We start from the raw sequence: 22,492 nt of genomic DNA, 5'->3' as shown, positions 1-22,492 counted from the left end.
AATGTATGATATCGTATATCATATTCCCTTTTAGATTTCCATAATGTAAATGTTAATCTGACTAAGTAAAATTAATTATTATGTATTATAAATTAAGGAATTCTACACAAATGATTCAGCCCGTAAGCGTATCCATTATATATTATGAATACACACAGACACAAGTGTTTCCCTGTTATATGGATGTAATTACACCAATGTTACACTTTTTGGGCGAAGTTACGAAAATTGCAGGATTAATAACGGAAAACTTTCCATTCCATATTTGTTTTCGTGCTCTGAATATTATCAATGCATGTGAATGTATAACCGCCCCCAATGCGTTTTACAATTACACCATTCATTTTCCGTTCAAGTAAGCTGAGTAAACGTTGTTACATAATGTGGCGTTACCCTGAGGATTATAATGCTTAATAAATTGTTTCATTGTATCGTATTGCATAATATGCAGTATCAACTTCTTGGTCATTATTAGGTACACTATAAATTAGAATTAAGTTATTGATTATTTGTTCCTTCCACATGAGGTTGCGTCTTCTATACCGATCCCCAATAAGAGACATAGTAGAACTTTCCGTACTTTCTTTCTTTCGTACAATAAACTTTTGCTTATGGAATTCAATTTGACTGAAAGATGTTCTCGAAAATCCAAACTAAACAAGTATTCTGCCCTACGGCTTACATTCAACTTTTTAGAATAGCGTTATAACGTTAAGGGTATCGATAAAAAAAGTCTAAACTTTTTTACAGGTTTTACAACATTGCTTCTTTTGCAGTCAGCAGCTCAATTTCATGAAGGAAGAGTAAGCGGACTGGTTTTTATATCATCAAGTAACTTATTTATTATTCCAGTTCATTTAGCTAGCACGGTGATTTTTTTTTTCAAAGCAGAACTTTATCGACCTTCTAAGTACAAAGTTAGAAACCAGCGGGTGTTTATGCTTCCATGCTGATGAAGATGCAGATATTGTAGAAACACCTATAAAATCTGCTGCTACACATAATACTACAGTGGTTATCGGTGCAGATACAGATCTGCTGGTTTTACTACTTCATCAGGTACCCTCTAGCTCCAAGGACATTTTCTTCAGCCCAAGGCCCAAGAGTAACTCCAAAGGCATCACCAGATAATATTAAAAATGCCAAATCATGTTTGGGAAATAATCTATGTAAAAACTTATTATTTGGACACGCTTTTTTTGGATGCGATACAACTTCAAAATTTTTGGAATTAACAAAGCAGTAGCAGTGAAGTAATTGCAAGAAAGCTTCTTCAAAAATCAAGCAGAGGTATTCCCGAACCAAAAAGCTGCACAAGACAATATCAAATCAGCTGGAGAGAAGGTGCTAGTAGTAGCTTATAAAGGAAAACCAATTGAAAGTTTAGATTAATTGAGAGCGAAATTGTTTTCGGATAAAGTTTATGCGAGTACAGCTGCTGCTAAGTTCCATAGCTTCCGAACATATCTCCTAGATAAAAAACAAACTGGATCCTTTCATCCCGAAATGCCTTAAATTCTTTTGCAATTTGTTCACTGTCGATCTACAGAGTTCCACTAATTTGTGTTCGTGATAATTAAAACTTGTTTGGAGATTATGATGTGAAAATATCAGTCTTCTTACCGAGTGCGCTATATTTCCTCATCAAAGTCAGCACACTCGCCATAAATATTCGCCCAGTTACCGTTTCCTGCACCGAATGAGACAATAGTCATATTATTTCGTAAAAGGTGTTAGTGTCGTTAATAAAATTTGGACTGTTAAATTAGTCAGCATGGCAAGTCAGAAGCATTCTCAACACACTGCAATTGATCATTAGAGAGATTAATTAGGAACAATTACTCTTAGCGATTAATTATGCTTTCTCACATTTAAATTACTTTACTATAAAATCGAACAGGATAATTAATCTTTAACTTTGCATTTAATTAAAACGATAATCTCTGTATGGGTCATTTATTTTAATAATGTCAACAGAATCTTTCGGAAATGAAAATGGTTTTTCTAATAAGAATGTCCTTACTGTTCCGGTCATTAGATTTCAAAAATAAATATAAAACGAAGGTATAGTAAATGCTCGAAATAATTAAAAAAAAAAGCTAATTCTAGTTTCAAATAATGATAAAATGACATTCTGCAATTTTACGTTAGTGATTGGTGATTGAGGCCACGACTCATTACGTATTTACTTTTTTGGAGACTAGCAAATAAAAAAAGTCCTGGAATGCATTCACGTTGACTTCCGAATTTTTTATAGTAACATCGTAAATCGCATATTAAGTGGCAAGGTATAGCCTTTCCAAGGTAGACCGCTTCCTAGAATAGCACCAAAAATTTACTTAATCGCCGTTTTTGCACTAATTATAACAAGTAATTATGAATCAGGTTTTAGACATGGCTAAACTTAAACAGGTTCCAAAACTACAAGATGATCGAAAAAAAGGAACGATAATTTTATTACGTTATTTCTAGCGGATAAATGAATGATTGCCTTGAACCATAATCATAAAGTGCTCATCTTTTTTTGGAATAAATTAGAATATTATTTTGAATTATACTGCAATTATTTCACCTTACGACGTGTTTTGGAATTGGATTACTAATTAAAACATTCCCGTGTATTTTCTCTTATCGATCTAATTTATTTACGATATTGACATAACGAACGTTAAACATAACAATTGAATATCTCACTAATTTTTCCTATTACTTTGATCTGATCAATGGCATAAATTTGTTGGGACACAACATTCAGCCCCCTATTGAAAACATCCAGGTTTTCAACATTCGTGGAGTAATATCCACATAACTGATTTGAAATACAGAAAACATTGATGAAATTAACTAATACAAATAATGCACAAATATACAACATGGTGATAAGTACAAATTCAAATGAGTAATACTACTAGAGTAACAAACGAGTAACATTAAAACTAATTAATATAAAATGGAAAAATAACCAAGTTGAACTGGACAAACATTTTAGTGATTGTCTATTGGTAATACACATATCTTAGTAATAGGACGTTTCATTACACCACCTTTCGTTTTGATAGTAACTACGCGCACTTTTTCATCACTACCACGGTGAATATCTAAGACGCGTCCATATGACCATTGGAGTGGAGGCAGGTTTTCTTCTTTTACGAGCACCATGTCTCCTATTACAATATCTGCTTTGGAGCATTTCCATTTCGGTCGCTGTTGTAAGTGATGTAAATATTCTCGTTGCCAGCGCCTCCAGTAATGTTGCTTGATCTGGTCAACCAATTGCCAACGGGAGAGTGTGTTAATTTTTAATGTCGTAACGTGAGGTTCGATGGGAGCAACTAGTAAGTCTCCAATTAGAAAGTGACTGGGGGGATAAGGCGGTGAGGTCGTGAGGATGGTTACTTATGGGAGTTATAGGTCGGGAATTTATACACGCTTCGATACCCGTTAACACAGTGTACATCTCCTCAAAAGTAAGATTGGCGTTGCCTACAACGCGTTTTAAATTGTGTTTGATTAATTTAATACTAGCTTCCCAAAGTCCTCCATGATGAGGTGCTCTGGGCGGTATAAAATACCAATTAATATTTTGGGCCGTTACATTCAATTTATTTTTTAATGATTCTGAGCGCATAAGTTTTTTGAAACTCGCGATCAGCTCCAACAAAGTTCGTGCCATTATCCGAGTAAAAATCAGTTACATGACCTCTGCGAGACGTTTAACTGCTCCCAGAAACGAGTCAGTAGTCATATCTCCAACTAATTCTAGATGCACCGCTTTGGTGGCTAAACAAATGAATAGCGAAATGTAGCCTTTAATTAACCTTTTTCCGCGACCTCTGCCTTCTTTTAACTATAAGGGACCAGCATAGTCCACTCCACAATGAATAAATGGTCTGGCAGCAGAAACGCGGTCAAATGGTAAATTACCCATAATTTGTTCGGATGCGATGGGATTTACTTTATAACATTTTATGCATTGTCTCAAAACTTTTTTGATTTGATCTCTACCTGCAATAGGCCAATATCTCCGTCTAAGGGAATTTAAAGTAGTTAGTTGTCCTGAATGTAATAATCGAGTATGTTCATCGCGAATCAAAGCCGCTGTTAATTTATGTTTTGGCAAAATAACTTGATGCTTGGTGTCGAATGATAAACTCGAATGAAGCAATCGTCCCCCCACTCTTAACAAACCATTTTCGTCTAGGAAGGGATTAAGTGATAAAATTGTACTTTTTGTTGAAATGCTCTTATTATTTTTTAAATTTTGTATCTCAACATGGAAGGCATGATCTTGTAATATACGAATTATGCATATTTCCGCATTTCGTTTTTCTGTAAATGTTAAATTTCCTACTAATTTCGAAGATTTATTATTTACGTTGTGAGCAAATCTCTTACAATATGCAATAATGTGACATAAACGTCTAAATGATGAAATTTTGTCGAAGACTGGTAACATTGACGAGGTGTTGCTTAAAAAACATTTTGTTTGCGTTGACTTTAAATCAGGTATTTCTGATATTTCATTAGTATTAGGTTGTACTGGAGTTTCATACTTTAACGTCATTAGGAATTGTGGCCCATGCCACCACATATCAAGATTCGCCAATTCGCTTGGAAGAGTGCCACGTGAAATTATGTCTGCCGGGTTTTCGTTAGTCGAAACGCGATTCCACATATTAGCATCAGTACTTGTTTGAATAATCGATACGCGGTTTGCAACAAAGGTTTTTAGTTTCGAGGGTTCCATTTTTAACCATGCCAACACAATAGTTCAATCAGAGTATAGTGATATTTTATTGGGTTTTATATTTAAAACTGGGATAATTTTATTCATTAAACGTGTTAGAAGTAGCGCTGCGCATAGTTCAAGCCTAGGGACGCTTATCGTTTTTATAGGCGCAACTCTCGATTTTGGGCATAATAAATGGCTACTTATTAGAGAATTGTTGGAAACGGTTTTAATATAAATGCAGGCGCCGTATGCCCTTTGAGAAGTATCGCAAAACCCATGAATCTCAAATGTTGAGAACCTAGGTGATCCCACTACTCGTCTCGGTATTGAATACGTGGAGATCGTTGGCAAATCTTTGCAAAATTGTTGCCAAATAGTAAAAACGTTCAAGGGTACTGACTCATCCCACCCGATTTGCAATTGCCATAAAGTTTGTAATAATATTTTAATGGTAACAATTATTGGACCCACTAATCCCAAAGGATCATACATTTTGGAAATATTAGATAATATTGCTCTCTTTGTTACTTTATTATTCGTTACTTGATAATTATTTGAATATTTTAAAATATCTTTCTCGGTATTCCATAAGAGCCCTAAAATTTTGCTTTCACATTGTCTATCGAAATTTACGTCATTACATTCGTTCGTTTGGAATTCGGGGATCAACCGTTTATCGTTGGAAGCCCATTTTGCTAAATGAAAGCATCCATTTCTTAATATGCGATCAATTTCGTTTCGTAATTGTAACATTTCTTCGATGGTATCAGCGCCTGTAAGCAAGTCATCAACGTAAAAATCTTCCAGAATTGCTCTTTGAGCGCACGGCATCTCAGTAGCTTCTAAACCTAATTGTTTAAGGCAACGTATCGCGAGGTATGGTGCCGAGGTTGTACCGTACGTGACGGTGTTTAATTGATAGGTTTGCAAAGAATTGTTGCAATCTTCCCGCCATAATATTTGTTGATATTTGCGATCATCGGGGTGTATTTCAATTTGGCGATACATTTTAGAAATATCTGCGGATACTACATACTGGTAAGTTCGAAAACGTACTAAAATCAAGAATAATTCTTGCTGAAGAGATGGACCGACGTGCAGTAGAGTGTTCAAGCTTAAACCTGTGTTTGTTTTCGCGCTTCCATCGAACACTACTCGTAACTTAGTTGTTACTTTGTTCTCGTTAACTACTGCATGGTGTGGTAAATAAAACGCAATGTCATTTTTGCACGAATCAATGTTTGATACTAAACTCATATGCCCTAATTTAATGTATTCATGTATAAATTCAGTATATCTAGTTTTTAAGTCATTATGTTTATGAAAACGTTTTTCCAGAGAATAAAATCGTTTTTCTGCGTGAAAATTCGAGGAACCTAATTTTGTAGGATCATTTTTAAAAGGTAATCTGACTACGAATCTACCATCCTTATTACGTGTATATGTATTTAAGAAATGATTCTCGCACTCTAATTCATCGGCTGAATATCGACGTATAGGTTATCATTGATTTCCTCTATCTCCCAAAAACGTTTGATATTATCATTGATCACGTTGAGGTTTAATTGATTTACACTACGATCTGTAATATTATTTGATAAATTGGAAAATGCGGCATTTCCTCCGAATACCCACCCTAAATGAGTTTTTTGCAAGATCGGCTGATTTTGAAGTTTTATTTGTCCCACGCATAAAAGTGTCCAAAAAATCTCTGCTCCGAATAGTACGAAAAAAAAACCCTACTTTTAATTTATAATTTTAAGCACATAATTAATATCTTCTCAAACGTATTTAGGATAAAGCGTCCACTATTTATCGAAAAACCGAAAATTTACTACATCACTACATTGTTTTCATTTATGCCATAACGTAAATCATATATAAAAATTATGATTGAATATTGATAAATTTAATTGCCGTCCATTTCTAGCGAAGTTGGGTCAAGATATTTAGTGAATGGAACCAGAAAAAGTTTATACTCTAATGACCTTTAAACTGCAATTGCATCAACGGTGAGTTGTTTATAATTTGCATACTTCACTTAAGGTTAAGATGTTAATGAAGACCAACTTAATTCATGATTTGAATTTTTAATGCCGTTAACCTTGCTTGATTTGTTGTAGGTGTCATCGATGAAATAATTATTTTCTGATTGAGAAGTTCAACAACAAGAAATCCGTAATTGCGTGGTCAATCCGTATTAGCTGATGCACATATTTCGAATTACGGAGCATACTTGTCAGCTTTATTGCAAAATAAACGAAATTGACCTTTTCACGGAGCACGACAGTCTTTATTAATGAAAAAGTACAGAATCAAGGCAAGCATAAAGACGAGCCCTTAGTTTTTTTCTCATTTCGTCATTACCTATTTATTGCATACTTATTTTGAGCATCCCACTTGAAGTAGAGTACCTATACCTTTCCACGTGTCTTCGGATTCTGCACGCATATATCACGATTATATTAGGCTTATGTGAAGGCAATATGAAATATTAATACCACGTAAATGCAATATCAATTTTCTTTAGAAGTGGGATTCTAACTAAACCGGCAACTTAAAAATTATATGATGAATAAGTTTGCGCGAGTCATAAAATGTTTCAAGCTGCTTTTCCGTGATACAAGGCAATAAAAAAATTATATACCCCCCTAAAATGAATAAACCATACTCAATAAGAGGAGTTTACTTTTATGCGTTTCCCACAAATTTATAGGACACTGTTTGCTACTGCGGCAGTGTGTATTTGTGCTCCTACGCAAAACCAAATTTCCCCAAGCTTTTTCTGTTTCGACTGACTAGTTCATTAAAAAGCGATGCCTACACATTTTCGCTAATGCTTTTAAACCTGTGCTTTCCTTAAATAAAACCACAAGCGTTACTATACTATTAAACTTTAATGGATAGTTATAACCACGAGACGGCGTTATAGTTTACAATATCGCTCGCTATAAGTTAGGAATAATAAACCAGAAAATATATTGTAGGTAATAATAATGCTTGTGTCCTTTATATCGTGCAAAGTATAATCCTTACTGCAGTACAATATTTCGCAATAAGACCAAGATATTTGGTAAAATGAAGGTGTACGTATGTATACGGAGAAAGTGAATATATCTAAGAAAATCCAAATACAAATTACAATAAAAATAAATACAACGATCAGGCCGTGCACAAATTGGCTAGAATACAGGAAAATTGTAGTTACATTCTTTTGTAAGGCTTATGGGATCAAGTCCACTGATCATCAAAACTGGAGAAACTATAGGATGAGATAGAGGACAAAAAAGAAAATAATGTTACACGCTATACTTTTACATAAATTTACAAAAAAAATTTCGAAATCAGATATTTTACATGCATTTCTCAACAAAACACGGCTAACTAGATCTTGCCCTTCAATTTTTTTTTATTTATTGATCTTGCTGAAAACTGTAGTAGCCAAATGAAGTTTTTCCATAAGTTTAGATTACCGTAGATACGGGTAGTATTTTGGTTTGTCATGTTGTGATTATAAACGTTTAGAATTCCCTTCGCAATGGTTTTCTGAAATCGCTATGTATAATAGTACCGCAGCAGAAGTCGTCCGGGCTAACGAGTTTGATAGTGAGACGTCCATAAAATGTGAAAAAAAGTCTATCCCTCCTGGTACAGTGGACACTGACTTACCTAACAAGCGAATAACGCGGCTTGCAAAACCGAAACGTCTCATTTCCCTTTACCAACGGCTTTTAAAACCTAAAAAATAGTTCTTACGAGACTCTATGGAGTCTTAAATTGCGGTGCTTTTCACCTCTATTGGATTGAAGCAAACTGGTCCTTCAAACCGAATTAACTGCCTTATTACTCCACACATCGACACGCCTATACCATTGTTTAAAAAGTATTTAAAACAATGCCTATACTTAACACTTTCAATGTACCTCTTGTTGAAAGTAACAGGATAGCCATATTTTCCCTATACCTAACACTTCGTTTCCGTAAATTTTTAGGTAGATGCGGGAAATTCCGAAAATCGTAAATTAAACTTTTAACGTTTCGTTCCCTTTGCCTTGATTAATTGCATGTCCTTTAGCGTATATAAGAAATATTATGATCTCGTGCGCAGTTTTACTGAATAATGTCCTACCTAATTTACTGAATTTAGTTTAATTAGAAAAACAATACCAAAAAATTAAACGCGAAGTTGTTGTGTTTACACACCTTACGATCAATTAACTTCAAAATTAATTCCAAAATCACACACCGTCCGCAGGAGTTGCTATATATAAAAGTACGCAACGCTTAATGATCAGCTATATACAGTAATCAGTAAACAGAAACATTTCAATGAAAACATTTGTATGCAAATGCATTACGGTAAAATGGCATGATTTACCAAGTCTAGTGCGAAAAAGAGAAATCTGAATCTTTAATCTCGTAGATTTTTGACTATTTACTACCTTAGCTAGAGACAATCGGCTTGACTTTCAGTTTCTTTTATGCACATCAGCCAATGTGAAACCAGTCGAGTCGATGGATTTACAAGCAACCGTACATTCGATACGCTCGTCCAAAGTTTCTGCTACTTCGCATGTCCATTTAATATACTTACTTTGTTTTATTGGGAATAAGTTGTTTTATTGGGAATTTTCATTAGATTTAACAGTTAGGATGCTTAAAGTCGTCGTCGTGAAGTTGATCAATAAACACTTGCGTTTGACAATAATTTACACGTTTTTCAAAGTCGGGACGATTAAGTTCTTGTACGGGTGGAAATGCAACTTTTCCTCGTTATTTTCTGACAGGTTCCGTATGACAAACCAGTTTTTTGAGATAGCTGTCGCAGTTGCTTTTGCGAGTTTTGTTAAAGACGAACACGTACATTTTCTACTACCACCTCGTTAGCAACCGTTAGGCGACCAGGGGATTTTCCACAAGCAACACTTCCTGTATCGTCAAATCGCTTAACTACACGAATAATGTGGCGAGATAAGGGGGATGAATCTACACGACGATGTTAACTTGATTATTAATCTTCCTCATTCTGGGATACAAAATAAAACCGTTGAGTGAATTCACTCAACGATAAAACATAGAACTTAATAAGAAATTTTTTGCAGGTGCTGCCCAGATAGGATCTACTGATGAGGAAATAAAAAACTAAATTTTTGTGTTTGAGAGAATTACCTTGTATGAAAAAATATAAATTTAGTTTAATGTAGAACAACCTGTTAAATAAACTTCTATACTAATGAAGATTATTACTTAATTAAGTCATTTTACATGTATAATTTATCCACGTAACTCGCATTACTCCAAGGATACCCCGCTATTAGTAATTCGCATTTACCAGTTGTATCTTATAAAGACAAATTAATGTTGTGTGAAGTGTTTAATCCATATCCTTCATATGCATCGGTAGCGTAGTAAATTTTAACTTGTGGTAGTTGGTATATAAATTAATTCAGACCGTTAACCGTTGGCATTTATTTAGGAGAGCTTTTGTAAAAAATGGCAATACGTTAATTTTGCGTATTTCGTGGGGTTATCTACCTCACTAACTTTTCTAATTTTCGCAAATTAATGTATAAAACGTATATTGTGGAATTTCATAATGGTTGCTAATGGAGCGTGCACATAAAAATATGCATTCGGTCATTGATCATTATATATCACAGAACTTCTCACGTTGTTACAAAAAGTGGCACGTAAAATGATAGCCCATTCTCTAATACGCAAGTAAACAAAATATACTATTATTTTATTAATCTAAAGGAGTCTGGGTAAAGTGTGAAAGGAACATGGAATAAAATATATATTTTGTAATAATAAATTAATTAGCAATTAGTATTTAAATACATTTTTCGGTTTCTGAGGCAATAAAATTGTGCTTCAGGCAATTGTATATTGAGGCACGAGAAATTGTGCATTCGGGTAACTGTTTTCAGAGAATTGTCTTTCGGGAAATCGTTTTCGGGCAATTGTCTTAGACCCAAATTACATGATTGATGTTACTGGAAAATTATATCAGTAGCTTCCGTTACGAAATTTAAAAGATTTTCTCGGCTTCGTATTGAAATGTCTGTTTTTAAATGATAATATGTGGTTATTGTTCATTTTGAAGCACTTACTTCCACCATAAGAATACCCTGTCTAATATCTCTGTTCTATTTTTTATAGTATGCTAAAGCACCACTTTTACAAGAGTCCTGAGATTGCATGTTGTGTTTTTGATTAGTTGCAGTGAATAAACTGCCAACCAATCAGTTGATTACTGGACAATAGAAGAGACACGAAATAGTACCTTACAGGAACGAAATAGGAAGATAATCGTTTCATAATCATTAATGGCTCTTTAAACAATGGTTATTTATCCTGTTGCAATATTTCATTATTATTATGGTTAAACTATTTGGAAGTTGATTGAATGGTTTAAAGTATTAATCTTCGTGGTTTAAAATCCCCAGGGAAGTCAATGCCAATTATATTATACAATCGCCCAAAGGTTTTTGTTTGACACTTCAAGATGCCAAGATCATCATCGCCAGTTCACAATTTTTGTGCTTAAACACGTGTCATGCCATACCATTGCTTACCATTGTCTTTGTAAACGTGTAACGTGGCCAAACCGAAATAATAAATAAAAAATGTTATTACTACTAAATGTAAGCTCATGCCAAATATAATTACACAATTTTAAGACTAATTATTTTTAAAACAACCATAAATTTTGTTGAAATGTTCCACGACTTTACATGAATATAAATTAGGTACCTTGAACTCAGCATAAGCCTAGAGGAAATATTTTAATAGTTTCTCCGCTACCCATACGTAAATCTATAATTGATCTAACAGCGTCTTATTTACGAGGACTTCTGGAAATTAATCGATATAATTGCGTTCGTTATTTGTGTAATTCCTTCCAAAATACGCATATACCTGTCCTTAACATACATTTTTTTTGTTTCATGACTGAATGAGATAACTCATGGGTCATGGTATGTGTTTACTTGAATCGTCACATATTTTAAATGAGTATTATTATGGAATCAACATTCTTAATAGAAAACATAGATATCTAAACATGGGGCCAAAACAGGTGCCATTTGGTAAGGTTATTTATTCTCGTCTATGGATTTTTGTCTGGGCCATCATTATGATTCGGCTAGTGGTTTTTTAGATGCCACAGAAAGTGTAATTTTGGTGCAAGTATAGAATAGTATATTGAAAGACAAGTGTTACAATGCGACCTATTGTAACACGCGTTTTTCATACTATTTTTTCTATTTCGGTGCTTTAATTCATTAAAAAAAATCATTATCAGAAACTATAGGGAACATTAGAACTAACATGTTTTATGTTGGGAACACTCTTTATGCCGTTAAGTTTTAGGTTGGCAGCGTAGTAAGACTGACATTTTGAAGTTCAAACATGGAAGTACCCAACGAAGTACCTACTTGTACTAACTAGTAACTGCCAACTTAAGAGATGAGTTACCAAAAAAAAACGACTATAATCACTGTCTTTGTACAACTGTTTTCGGCCGAAAACAGTTGTACAAAATCATCATTGTGACACCGAAATAGAAAAATATTATTGTTATTTTGATACATCTTGGAGGATTTTTTATGTGAACATAATGAGTGGCATCATTTGGATAATCGATTCTTCGCAAATTAAAGGACGGGATGATTAAATTTTGTTATTCGTTTTGGTAAATGGTAACACTAATGGTGTGGTATCATTTTTAACTGCGTACATATTTCGATACCTCTGTAAATGTTGTAACTCTTCAACCACTACCTGCTTTTTTCGTACTCTATGAACAGCATTTTGGACCCTCTACTCTACCTTCAATACATACTTGACCGCTTGGAAAGGGATAAAGAAACTATGTTTTCAAATAGGACAAATGATTATAATCAAACACTAAAATCTTCATTTCTGTCTAGAGGGTCCAAATTTTCATTATGATTACGTTACATAATGTCGTAAAACTGAACTGTCCCTGCTCTGTTTCCAATCTGTTGCGATCGCACAAAACAAGACTACAGCCTCGTCAAGAAATTCTGAACGAAGCTCAATCACCAAGAAATGTTTTAATTCGTAAATTGTTCTTTCAAAATTTTGAAAGTGGCGGGAGAATTGCATCATGTTCAATAGGGGGTGCAATTTTCATAATAGTATCAACCACGGATTTCTTTCATTCAGTAGGAAATACACCAGATTCCAGGCAGTTAATGATGAATGCTCTATGATACACATGGTATCTGCATCCTTGACAAGGACAAAAATACATTTGTCATGAAATAAAAACTTTAAAAGCGTGTCATTATAATTTCATGAAAAAATCCGATACAACTGAATACCGAACGATCCTCGAGATCTTCACACATACATCAGTTTTACAACACACCTTAAGGGATTGATTTTGTCCCACCAGATCAACATAGCTCGTAAAACAAATATTTTTTAGATCGGCATTAGTGTTACTTTTACTCAAGGTGCCTACATACAAAATTTAATTTAAATGAATTTAATGCGCAATAGCTAAGTATTTATGTAGGTATTAAGAACGCAAAATGATATATTGTCTATTGAAAGAGACAGTCTCTTGAAATCGACAATCAATTTGTGCTCGAATTACAAGATTTTTTCTACAATCGAGCAGTTCACATTTCCAAAATTTCCAAAATTTTTCATCTTGACAACTACATGGGGCAGCCATGATGTGCACTCACCTGGCGCGAAATTCAAATCAACTAATAAACAAGCATTAACCTTACGTTTTCTAAATAAATTACTGTGACACATGTCATTTTCCAAGGCTGCAATAGTCTCAAAACTTGAGAGCACTAGGAAAATTCCCCTAGAAAATAACACTAAAACGTGCACATCATGGCCGCGCCCATGCTAGGGCCATTTCTATCTCTATGCAACTGTTTGATCAGCAGTCAATCTTAATTTAGAAGTTCGTGCATCTAGATCATCTTAGATGTCATTTACTCGTTGTCAATGGATACTATGCATATTTGATTTATATAGTTAATAATTGGAAGAGCGAGCGTTTTTTTTAATTTGTTGCTTATTAGCGACAAAGGGACATTCTTCGAAAAAGATGTCGTTTGCGTTGTCAAGACGAGCGCAAATGCCTACTTTGGATATCGATTGTATTGGCATTAGTTTTACTTTTATTTGAGATACCTACATACAAAATTTCATTCAAATATCTTAACAAATAAAAAAATTGGGATTGCGCAGATACAAAAGTTGGGTTGCGCATGCGCAATTTTTTTTATTCAGCTGCACGGTTGCCGAATAATTTTACACAGAAAACCGGACATTCATATGTTATTTGTAACAAGAATTATAAAAGAAGCCCTTTTTTGGTGGTTTGGGCAGTTTTTGGGCTGTAACTTTTTGACCCGTTAGTCTACGTGGCCGAAAAACAATAGCGACCTTACAGGACATGTTTATTTTCAAAGCGATCGGACGTTTCTACACAAAGTTATCGTGCACACCGACACACGGACAGGCAGCGATACAAAATTATAAACGATCTCGAGGATCGTTAATAAAATATACAGTCCACCATCATTCAATACTACTATTTTTCTCATCCTGTTAGTGTAGTGCGCAATTCCTTATAGTATTGTGGCTAATTTTTTAGAGCGATATCAAGGCGCCATTAAGTCGGTAAAGGATTAGTCACCGGCGTTAAGAAATGAAAGAGGATGTGATGATGTTTAGTCTTAATCTTAAGATTAATGCCGAAGAGATAAATACTGAAATCCGTGCTTGTGTAATAAACGCCAGTACAAGTAAATTATAGATAATAAGCAAGACCTTCACCAACGTTTTATATTAAAGGGGTCTTATTTTAAGATAATAGGTCATAAATATCTTGAGTTTGGACAGGAAAGGAGGCGGCCTAACTACAAGAGTAAGTAACTACTGGTCGTGGACCATCTGATTTTACGAGAATGTTTAAAGGAAAAATAAGAATATCTTAAGAAAAATGAAAAAATAAATGAAAAAAATACAATTTCTGGCTCAGTACTATCTCATCAACACCTGAAAAAGTCAGCTAAGAGAAAAGTACATCGATTAGAGAAAAATCGATTGATGCACCATTTCATAATTCAATCATTGGGGGTTGTGACTGATCTGCAAATGACCAGTCGCCTCTTGCAACACGGAGTGTCCTCAGCAGTAAGGGTATTCTTTCCCGCCCCTACACGGGTAGGGTCATTGGAGTAGAAAATGCTTATCAGTTCTGATAATCCTGATCTGTTTCTCTCATCAGTGTTTTTAGAAAGAGTTTACAAATATCTAAACTGTCTTACAGTAGTTACAGTTCGAAATTTTAATAAACTAAATTTGGAAAGGGTTTCAGATAAACCTATTTGGATAATAGTAGGTATGTGGAGAAAATAGTCGTTAGTCGTCCTGGCGGGCATATACTCGTATAAGACAAGTAAATCTAAACCCATTTATGCTGTCCATTGCAAAATGTTTAAATTATATGTAAATATAATAATAGGTAACTACCCATAAATAAATAGGGTTGGAAGGAACGGTACGATAACGCCATGCGGAAATTATACAAATACGGAACCTGAATTTCTCAAGCATTTTAACACCATAAAGGTGACGAATCTTATAAGATGTATTTTCCTAGACGCGATATTCTGTATCAAGAGTCAACCGCTTTGTGGTACGTTTTAGAAATAACTACTTACAAAGAGGAAGCTTCGGTAATATTAAATTAACACTTCAATTTCAATTTTAATGTGAAGTGCCCCGATTCTGCTTTAAATATATAGGAAAACAGATTATTGTCAGGATAACATACAATCTCCGGCAAATTGTCGCCTTTCAAAGGTGTTCAAATCACCAAACGTTTAAAGAATTATCATTCAGTTAAGATTGGGAGATTGGTATTCTTGTAATAGATGTAAAATAACCATGATTGCTTAAAGTAAAGTCTTCCATTGAAAATGAAAGCTCGTCTAATGTAAATTGGCACTTTGCACGTTAACTTTCTCTAGCTAGAAAAATACAAAGTTATAGCCTTCCATACCACAGAATGGTTTATTCTTACCTAACTATGTAATTATTGAGCATATCATACGAGTTTAAATTACATTTGTTCTATTTGGATTGGACCTTCTTCTGATCATTTATTTACATTTTTGTTCACTTCTGGATGATTATATTTCAGAAATTCCGTATAATTAGTTTTTGACATTTGAGCAAGTATATTCGGTGGCGTTAGCGTATTATCTGGGTATAAAAGTAGAAAGATGCTAAGGGCTGGCGAACGACGAGAAGTTTCTGAGTAAAATAAATAAATTAACTGAACCTAAGTTTTTCCTGCGAGACCACTTATTCATTCCAACTTTTCCAATTATTAGGAATGATTAATAATTAAGACGGAGGATAACTAATATTTCTCTCGATATTCTCTCAACAAGATCCCAACTTGGCCGCCTCTTCCAATCCTGTGAGATTCCATTCGGTTAGCTTTAAGGAAGTTGTTACGGCAGTATTTTATAGAAACTTAGTCATAAAAATGCGTAATCCGTTGGCATCTTTAGGTACAGTAAGTGATTTTAAAGACTTGAATGCATTCCTTAAATAAGTAGTTAAGCTTTCACTATATATATACAAACTCGAATTCAAGACTTCCTTTAACGGCCTAACTTTCGTTACAAGAAAAACGTTTCCCGTAGAAGCTGTACTGAAAGCTCCATCGTACATACATTTGCAAAGAATCCTAACTATAGTCGAGTCTTGTTTTGCGAAAATCTGAATGCAAGAAGCACTTCATGTAACAATTGAGTTAAAACCGTTACTCCCCTAATTTGATCCCTTTGAATCTGAAAATTCCGTTTGCTAACTCTAAATTCCAAGTGGGAGTGAATTATTCGAGATTCCTGCTTTCAATCATATGTATGCAATCCAGGTGCCTATTCCTATGTTTTCGGGACCGTAGAATACAATAAAATAGTTAAAAACAAATTTGGTGCATTTAAAGGTCATTAAAAAATTCATCAAAATTCAAGTGTAAAGGTAGGTATACGTTCTGAACGCTATTATTTCATGTGTAAGAACGATATTTTTATGGTGAAAAAGTAAAATGTCAACTGTGACGACTTATTTCCTTCATTAGAAGCATTATTATTGTTCCCGGTATATTTACTTGTTGAATGCTCCTCGAAACAGTTTAACCTTAGAATTTTAAACCCGCAATTTCCAGCGCGAAATTGTACGGCACTGCGATTTGTCGTTATCGATGGTTAACATTCATTTTCACCCTTTCACTCCAGTAGGAGGATATAGTTCTGTAATTCTTCTTCATTGTAAGTCCATAGGGAGTGTGAATGAGCTTTTAGTGTGTTAATAGAGAGTGTGAGTTTACATAATTATAGTTAGCTATCGATTATTCAGACAGGAAGTCAGACCCCCTAGTGCCGGAGCTTTGTAAATTCGTATGGTCATTCATTTTTGATTTATTTTTAGTTTAATTTTGGCAGGATTTTGTGCCTATCCGGCGCCCACATTATACGGGTTTTGCATTTGCTCAGGATTGCTTCACTAGTAGACCCAACTCTTCCCTGGCTAGCCGGTCAATCTCGTTTCCTATCCATAAAGAATCGCTAAAGTAGAGTTAAGTTCTATTCCAAAACATGAGCTTTGCCACGTCCCCATATCCTTAGCACTTATGAATGGAAATTTAAGATCCGCTGAAAAGGAATCTCTTGTAAAAGAAATCACTAAGGATGTTGATTATCACAGTTGACAAAACCACTTCCAATCTGATTATTGATGGAATGGCATTCGTCCTGTCACTAGGTAGCCCGGGATCATCAAAGTTGGCTCCAGTAACATGAGCTGGTGGCTGGAAAAACTAAACGGAAAAAGTCGGCACTCCTAAACGGACTTGGAACTACCTCTCACTTGGCCAGAGAGGTGCTCGATAATAATATCTCACTGTGTAGTTCAGTGGTAGAGCGTTGGGCTACATAGCCGGAGGTCGGGTGTTCGAACCTGGGCTGAGGTGAGTTTTTCATCTGTGGCAGAAATGGAAATTTCCTTTCGAGCATTCTGCCGGCTACCGAATTAGGTTTTCCTGCAGTTTTCCTAATTCGTAAGGAGGAGAAGTATAGAACAACTTAAGAGTAAGGTAGTAAATGAATAATAAATAAATAAATACAGAGCTTTTCTGACATTTTAGCTCAGACTAAACTCTTGTAGCAAAGATTACACACCTATATATAGGTAGGTACATATAAGTAGACGAAAACTTGGAATATTTTTTGATATTTATATAGTGAAATGTGCTCGACTTTCTTAATTAACCTCAACATATTAACATATTATTCATATTACTACCCCAGTTACAATTTACAATCATGTTATAACCGCAAAACTAACAATATCTGCAATGTCGACGTATAAATCTTAAAAAGCCGCAGTCCGTCGTGTGCACAATGACTTATGAATCAGTATATACATTTATGGTTATGGAAAGACGTGTAGTTGCATGTAAATTGAAATGACTTTATTTTTGTACTCAGGAGTTTGGGCACTTGCGGTATTACATATTTGGTCTTTGAATGATTTTTTTCCGTTTAGTCAATCAGTTGGCTAATTTTGGAGATCGCCGATCTCTCTCTATCTGTAACAATTTACAAGTTGTGTTTCGCTGAGACTATATCAGTTTGCCTGACGTTATTCGAAAACTTCGATTCGAATCCCGTGCCGACACCACTCTGTCTTGATTTTTTCTCGAGGGATATTCCTGTAGAGATACGGAGCGCTGTAGATTGTATAAAGGATTTTTGTCCTACGATCGTGGAATTTGAATAATGTGTTATACAAAAACTGGTTAAAACTTGACCTTGACATCAAATTTATGACACTTTATACTAAATGAAAGTAGCAAAGCAATATCGATGGGCATTGAACTGAAAAATAATTGGTAAACAGTACATGTTTTTAACGGAAACCTAAAGCATTGGTCGGTTTTTAGGTTTGTTTCGCACAGGAAAAGTGACAAAATTGACTACATCATGTGGATCATCGAGATCACTCGGTATAAGCTTATATATTCTTGAGCATTTGAGAGGTGTAGTCTAAATCTAAAACAATTGGAAAATACTAGCAAAACAGAACATTAACATTTCCTTTGAAATGATACGTAGTGTTCTCGATGCAATAATCAATTTTCCCTTAATAAATTATTAAGGGGGTTTCGTTTTCAAGTTTTAATAGAATGTGTAATCATACCAGTATACCTATTCATTCAATTGGGCTACCGACAGTTTCACTTACTTTCCCCACATGCTTCTTTCTGTAACAATAATTTTATTAAATTCTATCTACATATATTAGCGTTAATTATATTACATCTTATTCAAATACACTTTCCTTTTCAATAAAATGTACTCATCGTAGGTAATTAATGCTATGTTCCGATGATCTAGCGCCATCTAGATAATTAAAAGCCGCATGGCCGTGAATTTTAGATGAGTGAACATAAATCAAGGCGCCACCCGCAGTGTAGATGTAGTTTTTTTTAATTTATGGGCATCTTTATAAAGAACTATTGTTGTTAGTTACAATTACGCATATGTTTATAGCCTTACATATATTTTTCTTGGTACCGTCAGCGGTTTTAAAGGCCATAAGGTTCGAGAACCTCCAAATTTATTTATTTACTTTTGGCCTTTATTAGTAAGTGAGCGAGGTTTCAACTGCTCTAACAACCCAACCCAAACTTTACAAATATCAATGCCCGAACCCGGATTCGAACAAGAGACCCTTGCTACCGCAGTCCAGCTTCATCTTCACTGCGCCACACGGGCAAATTCGATATTGCCTTATTGAACAGATCCTTATTTTTGAGACGCCAGATTCAATTTAGAACAATTATTAATTGATTGAGGAACGTGAGAAAAGGAAGAAATCTCGCCGTATTACAATCGACAAAATAAAAACTTGAACTTAGCATAAGTAATATTTGTTTGGTTGATTGTGCCTGAGACTTTGACTCTTTTCTTTTTCTTCCCCATAATTCAAAGGAAAATTTGCAAAAAATGCTCTTGTTACATAAGATAACACTTATCTAGTCGATTTCAAGTAAAGCCGACTAACGTCATTACTGTAGCTACAAAATTAGTCATTTAGCAAATATACTGCATTTTGTCCAGGATTGCAAGGCCAAATCAAAACAAAACTGAGCTTCGGGCTGTACTTTTTAATAAAATTTCTTTCAATTTTTCAACATAAGGTAAAATCTGTAAATTTCCCTTACCTTTTTAGGTCTGTGACGGTGTAATCGTTGGAAAGGCCTTCATCCTTTTTCTTAGAAGCATGATTTTCTTTTAGATTTGATCGTAAGGAGGCATTACAAGGCTTTAGCGCATGGTTGCTTTAGTGTAGATTTATCGTAATTTTTAAACATGTACCTTAAACATTGCGATGGTTAAAAACATAAAGGCCGGTCCAGACGCGAAGTTTTGCACAACGTTTTGTCCTGCGCAGTCTTAAGACGGAATGAAAACGTGATCATTCGGGCATCTCTACAAGGACCAGTCGCCAAAGATTAATGACATGTGGGTGGCGGCAATTAAAATTCTATGCGTAAGAAAGTTGGCATTGCGCAGTCTGCACATGCGCACATCTGGTTTTTACTATATGCGATATGTTTGCCTTTACTACTTTCTGTGGTTAAAATTAAAGCAAAATTTACTAATACATAAAAAAGTTCATATTGCGCATTAATCGTCAGATTTATGTTGGTTCAGGTACCAGAGTTATAAGCTACCGAAATCAAAAAGAACCAGTTAAATATACTGAAAATTGTAGTAGTTAAGGGCTCGGATGGACGGACATACGGAGAAAGTGGCTGCAATTGCGCACCCAATTTCGTTCGCAAATGAGCTAAAAACGAATCCAAAATGGGAAAGCAAAATACTTTACATAAAGCGATGAAGTTAAGGCTTGGAACAATTCCAACAGCACTGGGTGGATTTAAAATGTATTTTTCTCGGGGAATTAGGGCATTCAAGTCTATTTTAGGGCATTTTCCAACTCAAGTTGTTATTAGGCGCTGTTATGGCCACTTTATCTGTCTGTCCGAGGCCTCAACTACTCCTATAGCTTTCAATACATTTAGTTCTTTATTTTGGAATTCGGTAGTATATAACTCTGGCACTTGAGCAAAAAAAAATGTAATGATGAATGTGCGCAAAATCATTTTTTTATATTTATTAATATATTTTGTTGAAATTTTAACCACAGATGTTTCTAATAAACGCACACAAATCGCACATACTAAAAAACGGATGTGTGCATGAGCAAACTGCGCAATGCCAAGTTTATAGATATTTCGTTTTGAAATTGTAATCCCAAATGGCTTCTATTAAAGAAAGACATAACGAATATAAGAAAAATCAAACTTCCTTACTTATACAGGGTGTTACATATTAGTATGTAAAAAAATTTGGGAGAAGACCGGATCAAAAGAAGCACTTGTTCCATATAAACTGGGGGTCCAACGTGTTTCGTTTGGGAGCCTCCTAAAAAAAGTAGCGAAATTTTCAATTCTTCTTTAATTTCTTTTCTCAGCAACCATAAGAGTTACAAAGACGTGTCTTTGAATAAGTTTTGGGTATGCCCTTTTCGATTTTTCAACATTCCTACCACAAAAAGGCACCTAAATGACAGTGCGAAAACAAATCCTGATTTCGACGAGATTTTGTATCTGGGGGTGGTTCTTGAACATGAAAATCAGGAATCTGAAACTATTTTTCGAAAATTCGAAAAAAAATTCTACCGCAATTCATGGCCGAACAACTGACTAAAATGGAGAGAATAGGTACTTGCAATAATGCATATTTATTGTTATGGACCTCTACTTAACATTTTCAAAGAACTCACTACCCGCCGCCATGCAAAATCTACATCCTCTGATGGGAATCCACATATCGATTTTTTGAATATCATTTACCGATCAAATTAATTCCAAGTATCATAATATGGACTTAAATCGGTAATTCTTTGTTATTTCCGACATTTGTCAAATTAGACGACTCACTATCATACTTTCTTACCCGAAAGACCAATTTTCAAATGAATAGGTATAATTTTTGTTTGACAGGTGGTTTTAAAAAACAGTTTTGTTCCTATGTACACAACAAATTTCGTCGAATAATTGCAGTGGAATTTTTTTGCGACTGTTCGATAAATAATTTCAGATTTGTGATTTTCATGTTCAAAAACTCCCAGATACCAAAATTCGTTGAAATCAGATTTTTTTCGCACGCTCATTTAGGGGTGCGCACTTTCGTAGTAGGAATTTTGAGATTTTTTTTTTAAATTGGGAATCGCATACCCCAAAACTTATTCAAAGACGTGCCAGTCTTTGTAACTCTAGTTGCTGAAAAAATTAAATTTAATACCGCCCAATTATTTTTGTACATACTTAGCTATAACACTCGGTATACATCAGACAAAGTTTTTTATGAAATATTGAGTCGGTGAATTTCAGATAATATGTGAAAATGACTGTCGGTGAAATAGTGAATTGCCATCGGCAATTATAATCGGTAGATGAAATCGGTAACATTTGTATTTTTGAACTGTTTTATTAACATAACGCTTAATTGAAAGTTCTTCGAAACTTTGTATAGTAAATTAGCCACAACGGTTTATGGTAGGAAGTTGAAGAAAATACCCAGTAATCTGGTATTGTAGTGCTTTCCTAAA

The 22,492-nt window shown here is 34.6% G+C and overlaps 1 protein-coding gene across 1 annotated transcript in view; it reads left to right on the top strand.

Annotated features, from left to right (window-relative positions):
- LOC116166911 (glucose dehydrogenase [FAD, quinone]-like) overlaps positions 1 to 22,492 on the top strand; it is a 361,388-nt gene that overhangs the window by 127,790 nt on the left and 211,106 nt on the right. The window lies entirely within an intron of this gene.

Source organism: Photinus pyralis, unplaced genomic scaffold, assembly GCF_008802855.1.
Source record: "Photinus pyralis isolate 1611_PpyrPB1 unplaced genomic scaffold, Ppyr1.3 Ppyr1.4_LG3b, whole genome shotgun sequence".
NCBI classification, from domain to species: Eukaryota; Metazoa; Arthropoda; class Insecta; order Coleoptera; family Lampyridae; genus Photinus; species Photinus pyralis.
The sequence above is the reverse complement of the archived record's forward strand: the minus strand, read 5'-3'. Positions and strand labels throughout refer to the sequence as shown.